At 39.3% G+C, this 14,829-nt stretch overlaps 1 protein-coding gene across 1 annotated transcript in view; it reads left to right on the top strand.

The window, feature by feature from the left end:
* THSD7B (thrombospondin type 1 domain containing 7B) overlaps nucleotides 1-14,829 on the top strand; it is a gene marked incomplete at both ends in the record, with an annotated part of 263,012 nt that overhangs the window by 144,780 nt on the left and 103,403 nt on the right. The window lies entirely within an intron of this gene.

Raw genomic sequence — 14,829 nt, 5'->3', positions numbered from 1 at the left:
AAGTAATTCAGGCTTTGTAGTCTGAACATTTGTACATAATGACCTAGTCATAATTTTTGACTCTACTGTCACAGCATATTAAATCAGAGCATCTGTTTGAAACAGTAGTATTTCATAAGCTGCATTTGACAGTTCATTATCTTATCTGTGAGAACTCCTTTCTTTCCTTCATCTCGCTTCAAAAACAATATCCCTGCAATTGAACTTTTGGTAGAAGTCAAGGTCACAGCTTTGGAATAAACTTTTATATATGGGAACCGCCTGTCTTCTCGTTGCAAATGGGAGTAAATCAAAAGTACTGATACGGTAATCTAAATCTGCAGGGTGTTCTCTTGCGTTTTATTGAAACTAAAGGATAAGAAGTTTTATTGACTTCTAGAAACTCTTCTTAGTGAAACTTCCTGGAGAAAGTTCCTTAATAAATCTATACAGATTTAACTCTGCACTTGAAAAATAATCAAGAGTGGAAGTAGTTTATAAAACACACACATGCATATATATATATACACATATATATATATACACACATAAAGCTACAGCAAATGGATTTTGTGAGTGCATTTAGATAGAAGTGTGATGTCTACATAAAACAACCAAGTAAATTATCTCCAAATTATCTGAATGACAGCACAAATACCTGGTGCTTTCAGTGAGGTCTGTTCTGTGGGGATGGCTGGGGAAGAAGGGAATATTTAGTCAGAAATCCACCTTTTCTCCCCATCCCCCCCAGTATAGAATTTTCTCATAGAACAGATGTCAGGAAAGGGACTATATTCACGTGGAAGACTGATGCCGTTTGGTTTCATTCAATTAAAGGAGGCTGGAAAACAACTTTGCTGTAATGAGAGAAATTTCCCAGAAATCCATTTCAATTTGTGAACTAATTTTAGTTTGATATTCTGGTATGTCATATTACTAATATATGAAAAAATCTTTAGGATATATGAGTTTTTAATTGTTTTATTAAGTGTTGTCAAAAGTTATGGTCTTTGTAACCTCTTAATGTTTCCAGTAGCTTCAGGTTATGCTTGTAATTTGACATTCTGCAATTGAAGGATATAGTTAATTTTGTCAGAGTTTCAAACAAAAGTCTTCATTTGACTTCTGACCTGCTGTAAGAAATCATTCCCTGCTTTCTAAAGTTTATATTCTGTGCTTCCTAATGTGGGTGTTTAAGGCTTTTTTACTACTTCTGCGTTGCCAAGGGAATCACAGACTCTTTGTCCTGGAGGAGATTCAGCTTTTAAAAGAGTTTGTGTGTGGATCTTAAAGTTTTTAATAGCACATCTACCTGTGAAAACGAGCATTGCTTTTTAACATTTTGATGACCAGTTGCATGACTGTTTAGCATAGGATGGGAATGGTTGGACTTGATGATCTTAAAGGTCTTTTCCAATCCTGTGATTCTGTGACATGGAGATTGTGCAGAGAATAAGTTTGACCTGGGGGTATGCTTGATCTACTCAAAACAATTTAACCCTTATTCACCCCCCCCCCCCCCTAAAAAAAGACCCCAACCTAAGAAACACATGCTTCTTATACCTGGCAATAAATATACCTTCTATCCTGTTCCTTGTGGTCCGGGAAAGGGTGAACAGCAAGTTTATTATGGTTTTTGGACCGTTGCTTGAAGAAGAGCCAGCACTAGGGAAGCTCTTTTTCATGAACTGAGTGCCCTGGCTGCAGCAGAAATGCCTAAGGCCATGGTGCTGTGTAGTAAAGCTAGAAGAAAAGTCCGGTATGGGGCTGGCATCACCTTCAGGGGAATTTCGTCAAGTTTACATCCTTCTTTACATCATTTGACACTATGCACAGATCTTGGGGTGAGAGGGATGGGAGTAGGCTGCCAGCCTGCCGCTTCCAGAGGGATCTTTGGCTGCTTTTGTGGGGTTGTGGCAATGGTGGGCTGCTTGTACAACTTTGTCTGTGGGAACTGTGCTCAGAATCCCCATTTTTCCGCCTTAATTCCTGACATGGCTTAAACTTCTGCTCAGTTGTTATCTGATAAGATTGGTACATTCAGCAGCTGAAATTCTTTGTGGAGTATATCAACAGGACGCATTACTTTTTATTGAACTCTTTAATAGGGATGACTGGTATTGCACTCAGCTTCTATGTATAGATTTTTCTCCCCCTATTACTAAAACTCACTGCTATCTTATTTTTCTGAGATAAAAATATAAAATAAAATTGATACTTGACCTTCATTGCCTTTCCCCACCTGGTGATGCACCCCTGAGAGGCAGCCTGTGCTCTGGATCCAGTCATGGGTTCCTCCAGTTTGGCTGGGCCAGTCCCAACACCAGATCAGGCAGCTTTTCTGAAATGACAGAGTTAGGAGTCTGAGGGCCTGATCCTCATGGGGGAAAGAGGCGGGCTTGGAGTTAGTGAGACTCTGCAGGGCTCTCCCATCCCTCATAGCATCCTCTCAGGCTCCTGTTCTCATTCAAATTCTTTATTCCTTCTTCTGTGTTTCATCCTTTTCACTTCTGTATCTTTCATTGTAATTTTGAACCATGGGCAAAACTATTTTCAAGCACTGGTTCTTTTAAATTCTCTCTTACATGATATTTTTTTTGGTTGGGTTTTTTGTTGGGGTTTGTTTGTTTGTTGGTTTGTTTGCTTCATGCACATCATCAAGTTTTGCTGATGATGTATGAAGAGCCAGAAAAACAAAAATCAAAGTTGCTTTCGAGGATCCATCTCTTCCTCACTTGTTGATTCACATTTTCCACTTAATTGTTTTGTCCTTTATTCCTCATTGACTGTGACCTTATACAGCCTGAATGAAAGCAATGGTTTTAATTTCTTCTAGTATTTTGTTGCAAATTTGTTCCTTAATTTACAGTGAAGGACTGATATATTACAGCCACACAGACAGAATACTTCCCCAGTAGCATTGCCTTGATCTACTGAAGAGCAGTGTTACCTTCAAGGGATCTTTTTATGGGGGAAAAAACCCCCCCAGTTTAATTGCAATTTTTTTTTTCCCTGAAATTAATTTTACATTATTCTGAGTGAGTGAAACCGTGTGAGTGAAATGCCAGAACTCCATTGTATAAAGTTTGGTAGTTAGACCAATATTTAAACTGTTGAGCAACGTTATTGCTCTACTAAACCTCAGCACTTCATACATCTCTCTGCAAGACCTACTTTTGCCTCAGGCTGTAAATGGAAGATGAGATTTTATTGTAAGTCTCCTGGATTAGGTACACAGGAACCATATTGGTTGACATTGGCTTTGATATATGTGAGCAAAAGTTTATATAGTCATTTTTGCTATGTTTCCATTCGAAAAGTTAATTAACTGATAAGATATAACCCTGGAGCGTGGGTCTTCAAATAGGACAAGACAAAGGTTTAAAGAGAAATTGAGACAAAGGTCTGATGCGATGAATGATATAGAAAAGGCAAAATACCAATGCAATATTTTAGAGAATCTCTCAGCTCTGTGTAGCCATACAATCTTAATTTATTTGGCTGTGCCATGTCAAACTGGCTCATAGAAAAAATTACTATGAATTCGTGGTGTGCTGTATTTATTCTTTCATTACAGCTACAGCAAGGATTAGTTTCCCAAGTGCAGCATGTTTCTATGGAAAGTTCCCTTTCCTTTGGGCTTCTGATGAATTAAATAGCTGCTATTTACTGTTTCTTTGAAATACACACTTAAAATTCCAAATATCAGCTCTCCCTTCTGAAATGGAAATGTGATGTGAATCTTGATGGATTTTGGTATGTGTTGAGTTGTTTTTGCACTGGATTTTATTTCCTAAATTACTTACTCTCTGATTAAGTTTCCTTGGTTTTAAGGGAAGTGGTAGTGCCAGGTATATTGGCCACTGTCTCTCTTCCTCTCCGGGGAACAAAGGGTCAGATGTTCCTCTGGGCTTTGTGTCTCTGAGACAGCCTCAGGTTTGAGTCATTGATGATTTAATGACTTTGCCCATGGCTGGCATGAACCTTGCCTCTGTGGAGGTGATGTGGTGTGTGGACTCCAAGGAGTTCTTAGAGCTGTGGAAGATGTTTCTCCTCTTACAGGATGAGGAAGTTTGGGGCTCAAACATGTTTCTCAGGCTCAACCACTTTATGTTTTCATTTGCTCTTATTTTCCTTATTTTTAATTTTTTTTTAAAAGAATATTTTTTAGGAAGTCAGAAAAAATACACAGAAGCAACTCCTGCAAAATTTGCCCCAGTTACTTTCCAAAGATGACCTTCCCCTGCTTAAAGCACTCCTCACTTTAAGAGTGATTTTCTCTGAACCTGTAATGACAGTAGGCAGAAACCTTCTGCATCAAGAAAGATTCACACTCAGAGCAATTTAATGGGAGAAACTGCCCTGATCTCTGGCAAAGATGAACAAAACTTTATATGTGAAAAGAGGGAATAAGATGAGACTCAAACTGGTGATTTATTATAGCCCAGATGAAAATGGTTTGTACTGGAAAAACTGTGGCATAAGTAAAGGTAGGGTAGCACCCCAGTCAGCTTTACCCAGGATAATTGAGAAATAAACGTGTGAAGAATAGCTAGAAATACTAATAACGTGCTAGCGGGATGGAAAGTATTGCAAATTCTGATGCAATTTGCTTTCTGTTGTATTAATTTGTTTTTATGGCATTTGATTGTTTTTTCAGTTAAACAAACCATGAATTACATGATCTGAACCAATGATAGAGAAATCACAATTGAGAATTCTTTGTGTCCAAATATTGTATCTGTTATACATGAACGATCCGGTAGTAATCAATCAGTGTTTGGATTGTGTAATTGCTTTAGAAACAAATGCTTGCAAACAGATGCTTGGCTCATAGATATTAAAAAGGAAGTGTAATAATGTTGGTTCTTTTCCTGTTGAAATAAACGTGAGTTTTCCCATTGTTTCAGCAGAAATAACCTGCTTTAAAATCCCCAAGCAATTAGAACAATTGGGTACCAATTCAAGGAGAGTAGCAGCAGCTAAATAACAAATAAATAAATAACATCCCTTTTTTTGTCTATAAGAAGGGAAGACCATCATAAGAAAAAAACATGAGGTACTGTAAGATATCTCTCTCTCTCATCTTCTCTCATCTTCTACCTTGTGTTTAAGAGACTAGAAGGGGAAAGGAAATAGTCCCTTTAGGACTGTTAGCTTCAAAAGAAAGGGGTGAAAAGGACTGTACTAGCACTGAGGAAAGGTCTGAACAACAAACACAAGGAAAGATGAGTGTAATTATTTTTATTATTCTTAAGAGGCAAACCTATTGGAACACCTTTACTCACACAAAAAAGTTCATTTAACATGACCCAGGGGAAATACCAATTCTCACGCTTAGGGGAGTCAGTGTCTTTTATATGCGCTGTATAGAAATTCCTGCAGTATCTTGGGCTGTTTGTGTCCTCTGGGTGAGTTGGGGTTTTGGGGTTTTGTTTGTCCTTTTTTTTTTTTCCCTGCTAAAGAAATGATGCCCTGAGGTAAGGCTTCTGTAAAATGTTTTTTCCCTGTGCACTAGGAATGTTTAGGAAGAGGTATAAAAAGCCTTTTTGTATGTGTAATTTATATATTCTGTGTACTTGTATGAAACTCTTGCACTTCAGAGTGACACTTTGCTCTTTTTGGGATTCAAATTTGCCTATATGCCTCAAACATTCCATTTCTCAAGGTTGTACGTGGGACATTTTTCACCATGTCTTTCTGCTTCTCTCACCTTTAATCTAAGCACAGTGTCTTTACTTACTCTGCTGGCCCTTCAATCTCAAGTACAATCTCTTTGCTTAGTCCATGAGGTAGACAATATTGTATGATGGCTGAAAGATACTTAATTTAGATAACATGAATTATTTGAGTATGCATTTTTATTAGCTTTGGTCAAAGTAGATTTAGTTGTTTTATCAATTTTTGGCTGGAGATGAGTAGCAAGACTTCAGCCCTCAAAACGTTTAGCATTCTTATCTCTTCTCTACTGTAAAAAGTGATAGTTGAAATGGAAAGTTTTATGCAGGACCGTATCTGCAAAATCCATTGGTACTTCAGAAAACCTTAACAGTGGTTTCTATGAGTGAAATATAGAAAGTGATGTTGGGGTTTCCAAACTTCCATGTTACAACTTTCTGAATTGCAGTTTTGGACTTTAATAAAAATGAGAAGTTTGTATGCTGTAAAGCACCAGGCTTGTCTGAATTCTGGAAGATCATTGTTAATTAAAAATAAATAGGAGACACTCCAGTCTTGTTTTATTGTCCACCAGTGCAAATCTGCATATCTTTACTGAGGAGCAGTGGTATGAACAGTATTGCACGGGCAGTGCTGTCAGGGAGGAATTTATCATTTCAGACTTTATTCTCCCTTAAGTGTGAGAAAATAGGAATTTTAGAGAAAATGGGATGGATCTACCCCAATGGACAACAGGCTGCCATACAACCCATTCTGTAATGAGATTGATGCAACGACAGGTTACTTTGTGCTGTCTTACCTGGGGTTTGGAGCATGCCTGCTAGGACAGGATTTGGGCATAAACAACAGAATTAACTGGGGGAGCTGGAGACTGGACAGGTGAGAGCAGGAAGCAGCAGGATGAGTTGCAAAGTTGATGTGCCCATCTGTGTCCACAGTGGCTTAGTTGCTGGTCCCTGACCAGCCAAGAACAGCAAAAAGTTTTGAATTCCAACATGAGAAGGGCCAGAGCTGGAAGTGAGGAACTGAGGATGTTTAGGTTTTACCTCGGACCATAATGTTTTAAATGTAATGCTGGGGCAGTTGTAAATATGTCAGTATGTTAACATAATGTTCTAGATTTAGTGTCTGTGCTTCACTGTGAAGGGATAGATGGAGTGAGATAGCAGTGTTTGCCTTCCAGAGGAAGATGTTCAATTTCTTTTTCCAAAACCAATATAGACCAAGGTTTTCTAATGCCCAGTTATTTGAAAGGTGGTATCAACAGACACTTTTATCAAACCCAATGCCAATAAATTTCAGACTGAAATGGACACTTGGCTTGACAAGTTTACAGAGCTGTCTCCAGAGACCTTCATAAGGTTGGCTTTGCCATGGGAATTGGGCGTAGCGTTGAGCTCTCTACTGCTGCCATGAAAGATGACCATGGGGTGGTACCAAAAACTGGACCATGACTGGAACAAAACAGGCTGCATGAAGTTTTAAGTTCATCCAGCTCTCACAAAAACACTGCCCGGTGAATGTGGAACTGAGGCAGAGCTATCAAAAGAAAGTCAGGGCTTTTTTAATCAGCTCAGTGATTTTCCAAGTCACATTACTAGAAATACTATAAACGTTGTGTTTGTTTTCCATTTTCTCTTGCTTGTGTTATTTGGCATGTTTGATTCTCTTTACTTGCTGTGGTCTCAATATGTGTATATATAACAGGATGTCTTAGTTTTATTTTCAAGCCATGCAATAAATAATTCATTTTAAATATAACTTGATGGTAGGTGCTACAAATAAATTGAACTCAAGTAATTTTAGTAATTGTGGGCCACAGAAAGAGGAAAAAAAGGAAGCATATTTTTGTATTTTTATGTTCTCTGAAAGGAGCAGAAGCATAATTTCTATCATTAATCATCTAATGTACTTCCATTGATTTTTTTTAATAGAAAATGAAAGTAAAAGCAATTCAAAACCTATAATAAAGTTAGAAAAAAGGGAAAAATTGCGAAAGATTCTGTAGACTGATTGCATAATGTAGAAGCACTCAGATTGCCGTTATTCTCTGGCCAAAGTAAATTTAAAACATTAAAAAATCATATTATTTTGTCTTTCTACCCAGGCAGAGTGTGAACTGCTTGCAATATGAAAACACTTGTATTAAAATGAAAATAGTGCCAGACATTAATGTATCAATCCTGTGTTCTGCATTCAGTGTGTGGGTGGGAGGAGGAATGAGCTTTTCAGCACTGCGTTTCTCTCCTCTTTCTCCTTAAACAGTGGGCAGTCAAGGTTCACACATGAGGAAGAATTAAAACATCAGGTCAAATAGCTTGGTAAAATTGACATGTACAGCTCAATTCTTTCAGCGATTCAAATAATATCTTCCCAACCAAATAATCGATAACCTCATCCCTAAGTATCAGAGAAAAATTGTGCTCTAAGAAGTTATTTTAAAAAGGAGCAGAGGTGAGTCCAGTTCAGCTCACTAAATGACAGAAGTCAACCTGCACTGATTTCCTGGTTGTACCGTGCTGCCCTGGGCTTATTAAATCCCTCTCAGACAAACTCCTTGTGGATGTGCTGCAGTGTGAGCTGAGAGGCTCTGAGCCTCTCAATACGTATTTTCTCCCTTGTCCAACTGAAAAGGGGAGTGATAGACCAACTTTGGTTGGGAGTCTGGCCTCCAGCCAGGCCTAAACCACCATAGCCATGAAGAGTGGAAGGTGTGGGAGGGATGTCACCTCTGGTACACCTACCTTGTGTACAGACCCCTTTGGCCCTTTCTGTGGATGGCTGCCCAAGCTGAGGCTGTGCTGGGGGTAATCTCCCATCATGCTGGCTCCCAGAAGGCTGCAGCTTGGAGCCTCTCTTTTGAGGCTCCTGTCCCTAGATTAACCTCTTTGCCCACATATGTGTCTTATTGTGAGAAGACTGCAGAGAGAAACCAACCCAAAGAGCAGCCAGAACATCGACCTTTAACTTGAGAAGGATCTTCACAGTTTGGAATGCTTCTTGTTCTTCTAATTCTGTCCCAAACTTCTCCCCTTCCCCCTGTTATGGTCACTTCTCCTCTCCAGTGCTCTGTACCCAACTTTTCTACTCAATTCTTCCTGACCATTTTTCATGCAAATCATTTCAGTTGCTTTCCTTTATCTTTTCAGTTGATATTTACCATCTTTATTGCTTCCCAACCTCATCTGAGGCTCTTCTTGTTTGTTTATGGGGTGCGTTGGTTGGGGCCTGTGTTTATTCAGTGCTGTGTTTGCTCGGTGGCATTTGTTAGCCCTTTAGCACTACTGTCAATATCATTAATAATTACAAAATGGGAAACTGGTGATCTCAGAGCCAGTTTCCCTGCTGCATAACTAGTTGTTCCAGCTCTTCCTCAGTCATTTTTACTAGATTTGTGTCTGCGATGTCCTTCCCGGCAGAATTTGCTTGGGCTTCTTTTTAATCATTACCTTATGGTTTGGTTCTGTAAGTCCAGAATTTGGACAGTTCATTGCAGGGAGTGTTGCTGCAACTAAGGCAGGGGTCATAGCGGTGAGCTTAAGCCTATACTTGCGTCCATGAAGAATCAGGGCCTTAGGCTTAAACCCGAGTTTCAGCAAATCCTTGTCTTCTGTCATCTATTATGTCTGCTTCTGGTCTCCTCCTGTAATGAGGGGTTGTGTTAACATACCAAAAATAAGCATTCCATGTAGATTATGTTATATAGAAAATAAATCAGGTGGTCATGAGTTATAAGGCTCTGCTTACAGTCAGCAAGTCTGGATCCTTATTTTCTTCTTTTCTTCTAAGGTATTATCCCTGAACTCCCTTTTCACTTGCTGTTGGTGATGAGCATAAGAAATAATATGTTATCTTGTTACATTAAGGACTAATGAGAATAATTATGCAACACAAAATGAGAATTTTTCTGAACAATGAGAAGGTAAACTGCTACGTGAAGACGTTACACGGTGGCTTTGGTTTTTCACACGTTCTTAGAATTTGAAGCCAGAGGAGATCATTACATCACTGTGACTACATCTCTTTCTTGTGTAGCCTCATAGGTCATCCCATTGCTCCTCTACAATGTCTGGCCATTTGATTAAACTACTGCATAGGTTTAATTGTAGTGTTTTGTCTGAGTGTACCTTCCTGGAATTATCAGTCATTGTTTTCAGATGTTCTAATGACATTTAATTCCAGAGTTTTGAAACCACTAATTTAGGTTTCCCAAATTGAAGTGCCATGGTGCAACATAATTTTACTGGTTGGTAGTTGATATTCTCACTCTTCAGCTTTTCACCCTTTGGAAACTGTAGAAATGCATTTTTAAGGGAGAATTGATTATAGCTTTGGCAAATGAATATGATTACCAAGACTGTAATTGGATTTTTACTTAAGAGGAACTATATTTATGTTATCTTTCCTTATTGGATGCAGTGCTATGCCTATAATGTTTCTTTCTCAGTGCACTCCTTTTGTTAGGGCCATCTGTAGTGCTGTTAAACCAGACATGTGCCTACTGAGAGCACTTGAGCTCCCCCAGTTTGATGCTGCTTTGTTGGTGATGTAACATCATCTAAGGATGCATTCGGTTCTTCTGCAGTTTGACAGCATACAAACATTTGATTTCACCATGTAAAAGTTTATAGATGTGTCTGCTACTTACTTTTAATTTAAGATAAATGTAGTTAAAGAATATAGCTTCCATATGCTTCCATGTGCCATATGCTGAGATGATGGCATACGAACGTACACTTGTGGGAGTAAATAAAAAGCAAGAAGACAGAGGCTGTTGTGCTGAAGATCCCGTTGGAAGTCCTTGTTCAGTATCCTAACGGACCCCGTACCACCAGAAAGGGAAATTTCCTCCCCAAGCCATACATTTAACACTTGACTTATGCCTTGAGGCAAAGCAGTTGCATCTGCAGCTATTTTCATTGCTCGTATTAATCTCCTCCTTTTGTTGACACCTTAGCAGGTGTCTCCGCACTGCCAAACAACTCCAGCTCTGCCTTGAGAAAAAGATGTTTTCTTTTAGCTTTGTAAACCCGCTTACCTTTCGGTTTAATTCATGATCCTTTTTTTTTTTATCATTGGAAGAGGAGGTGTACTTTTTGGGTTTTGGATGCCAGCCATTGTTTTATATCAACAGAGCTGCATTAAGCTGTCGTCGTGGAGCTTGGCCCTGAGTGTTTCATTCTAGTTTGGTGGTGTTTACTGGCGGTAATAAGAAAGAATAGCAGGAGTTCGAAAGGATATCCTGCATTTCCCCTCTTCGTGGGAATCAATATTATAATTTGAAACCCTTTATCTGGCAGCGTCCTGTTATTAGCTATTTCTATTCATGTGTTTGCGTCCGTTTGAAATGCGGCAGAGATGGTAGAAATGGCACATTATGTCTGGGAGGGATTTATCGTTATTATGTGCTTTTTTTTCTTTAGTTTTTTTTTCTTTCCCCCTCAGTGCATAGGGCTGCAAATGGACTGCGTTTGCCCTCCGGTGGTATCCCACTTTAAAAAAAAAGAAAGAGAAAAAGAGATGTTAACAGCGCAGAAATGGTTTTGTGGTGTGAGTTTATTTAAAAGCGTTGTGACAGAGCTGAGGATTACAGGGGAAATACTTTTTATGCAACATAAACTACACGTGAGCCAAGCCAATCAGTAGTTTGAAAGCACTGAGGATAAATAATCATATTAACTTTCCTGAAGGTCCACTGAAAATAAATCTTTCTCATTCTCTTTCCAGAAATGTCTGTATTTGAAAAGATTTTTCTCTGAAAAGTTGAAGCTGGGAAATAAATTTGCAGCGGGCAGAAATGAGGTGACTGGTTCCTGAGTGAACGGCTGGAGTGGATCCGTCAGCTCCGCTGCTTCCTGCCTGGCTCTTCGCGATCCATTAACGTGTCATAATGGGCTTTTGGTTTATTATTTAATTTATTTTAGCATTCCATGCTGCTCACCTCAAGCGTAGTTGTAAGCATGTAGCAGAAATCCTGCTGTTTCTTACGGCTGACATGCTGTAAAGATTGGGCCCATTAAGCTCAGGCTTTTGAAGATAATTCAGTTCAAACTGAAGTTGGGCATTGGTGTCGTCTTTGAAGATGTTTGCAGACTCTTGAGTGGAAACCGAATTGCCTTCTAACATGGCTGCAATGCATCATATTGCCTATGATCCAAGGAGGTGTAGGGTTTTGGAGTGGAAGGGTGCCAGATATTCAGGCTAGCATTTTATTTTGTGCTTGTAAAACAAGAAGGGCCTGCTGACCCAGCAGAGAGAGCACCAAGGAGGTGCTTATCTGGGCTCACCAGATTAATAATGCCAGCCCTGTTGGCACTGATAAATGCAAAAGTCCAGGTGAGTGGGAAGTAAGCGCAATATTTGTTCTTTAGGTAGAATTTTTGGCATCAAAACAAGCTTTTTGGATTCCTTGCTCTTTGGGCGCTGGCTTCTCTCTTTGCTGACAGCAAAGCTTTGTTGCTCTGTCAGGAATGTCCCATTTGAGTTATCTGCACAGAGCCAATTCTGTGTTTTCAACCACCTGCTGGTCCCGTATCACCTCACAGGACATCCTTCTTCACTATTCCTTTAGGTCTTCCAAAAACTATGGTCTTGCCCCATTCTTCCCAGATTTATTCGGGAACTCTCTACGAGTACATTCTGGCCAAGTCATCCCACCTTCCTTCAGTCCTATAAGTCTTTGCTGTCCTGTTTTCATTTGTTTATTTAACAAATGTGTAAATTTTAAATTTGTTTGCTTTAGCTTTGAAGCCTACCTGTCTTCACTTCCTCTTGCTTGCCATTGTTGCTACCAATAACATCAGCCTTGTTCCTCCCTTCCTCACTCGTGCTTCTCTGTGGAACATCTGAAGATGTCTCTTACCAGACTTCCATGATATTTTCTTCTTTTCAACTCCTTGTCTCCATGCTTATACATGTGTAATCCACTATAATATGTCGTTTTAATTTTACTTTAACTCTTGTTTACTATTGCCACTAATTTCTTTAAACTCCATCATCTTTGTCCTGAACTCACGTTTCCTTAGATATCCAATACTTCTAGCATCTAAATAGCCTCAGCAAACTCAGTGAATTATTTGTATGCTTAAAATTAAAGACATTTGTGCAGAAGAAGGGGCCGGTAGATAATAACTCATTGCAGAACGCAGCGTCTATTTTAACATTGATATTTAGAAGTTCCGTCACTTCTGTTGCCATTAATAACTGTCAGGAATGAATTGTGGTCTTCTGTCAGACAGCAGTAATCATTGCAACACGGTGGTTTATTATACAATTGCAAATGTTGGTGTTGGAGGCTGTCAGTGTTGGAAATTGTTCACTTCCCTGCAGATGCTGGTGGATGTAGTGATGCTGAGAAGATGGTTTGCATACATTTGGCTGTGTTTCACATGGACACATTTGTGTTGTTGAATCTTTGGTGTCCTTGCTCAAGGTAACAAGGCTGTGCAGACCCTGGGCATCAGAGTCTATTACTTGTTTAACCTTCCTGAAGAGGGCAATTGCCCTGTTTGCCTGTAAAGAGTGGTGACCTCTGTCCTCACGCTCTCATAATTGAGAAGGGGAACATCTCTGAGTTTCTGAGTGCCAGAGCTGAGTGATGGGAAGGGTCACAAGCATTGGAAGTGAAAGGCAAGTATCAGCGATTTAGAGGTAGTTATAAATATGCTGATTTACTGTCACTTGAGTCTAAAGAGACTTTTAACGATTGCTTGCCTGTTGCACACTTCAAAGTGCTGATTTTTTCCCTTAGAAATCTAATTACATTTTAATAAAATACTTTTTTTTATTTCCAGATGGTTGCCAACTCATCCCTTGCTCCCATACAGTACTGTAGGTAGAAACCAAAAGTCATGTGTGTTCATTGCAAAGTTACACCCTGGTAAATCCTTTAACTGTAAGAAAACAGAGATGTTCTTCCTTTTTCTTCATGCACTCCTAGTTACTCTTAAGTGCTGGCAACAAGGGAAAAATGCACATGGCCTCATTTGAATTATTTAGGAATCTGTAAAACAATGTCAGAGTTTGTTAATGTTAAATAATATTAACATGTTATTTATGTTAAATAACATTAAATAAGAAAATCTGGATTAAATAATTTTATCTTCTGTAGCTTCATGATACAATGCATGGACTAGCATGATGTGACTCAACTCTTGGGGCCAGATTCAATTCCTAACTCTGTCCCATGATTGTTTCACAGCCTGGCTTTGCTTTGGTTAACCTACAACATAGGGTATAAATAACCTATAATCTTGGAGATTTACTGAGAATTAGTTATTATTAATGAAATGAAAGACTCCATGATGTGCAGGCTATTTTTATTTATTATAATTCATTATTATTAATTCACTGGAACTTTAGCAGATTTTATTATAGGTTTCCTGTGACTCAGATTTATACTTCAATACTTTTGTCCTCCATCATGGCTATGCAGTGCCATTATCCACCCTAAAAATTTAATCATTTCAGTCCAAAAAAGGACAGGGGTGTTGAAAGAAAAGGGAATCAGCTCATTTCATAAGCTGGGGTTCTGCCTCTAACTGTGTATGAAGGTGCTTCAGGCTGGACTGAGCTCGGCAGAGTCACAGTGTCCTCAGATACACAGAGCAGTTCGGGTTTGTTGCTGGGGGTTTGCTTTGGTTTGTTTTTTTCTGTTATCAGATCTTGCTTGTATAGCAGGTGATGGTGCACTGTAAAAGCCTGTTTCTACCAGAGTGCCGTGGCTGCAGCTGTTTTCTACTGTGGGTGCAGGCTGATCACTCATGTCTTTCCTCTTAAACATCTCTGTTTATGCAAGGAATTCATATGGGCAGAGGGAGGGAGGAAAGTATGAGTGTTCAGGGAGCTGAGTTTGAAAGAGGCAGACCTGGTGCTTACACCTTGCTTCAAGAAGCTGCATTTAGCCATAGCATCTGCTGCTCAGACAGAGCAGAGGTCACCCCTCTGTGTGGGAAAGCTGTTCAAACAGTTGTTCCCTTCATCTAAAATAGGGAAAAGATGGCAGTTTGGGAGAAGGAAGTTTCTATTACATTTAATAATATTTTTTTTCCAACTTCGAAGCACTTTCAGTGTCTAGAGTGTGTATCACACCTTGGAATTCGTGGCCTTGACCAGATACACTTTGTGGCATATGGCTGCGATTCTGTACCTTTGCTTGTTTGGCTGTGCAGT

Source organism: Gallinula chloropus (assembly GCF_964237585.1).
Source record: "Gallinula chloropus genome assembly, chromosome: 5".
NCBI classification, from domain to species: Eukaryota; Metazoa; Chordata; class Aves; order Gruiformes; family Rallidae; genus Gallinula; species Gallinula chloropus.
The sequence above is the reverse complement of the archived record's forward strand: the minus strand, read 5'-3'. Positions and strand labels throughout refer to the sequence as shown.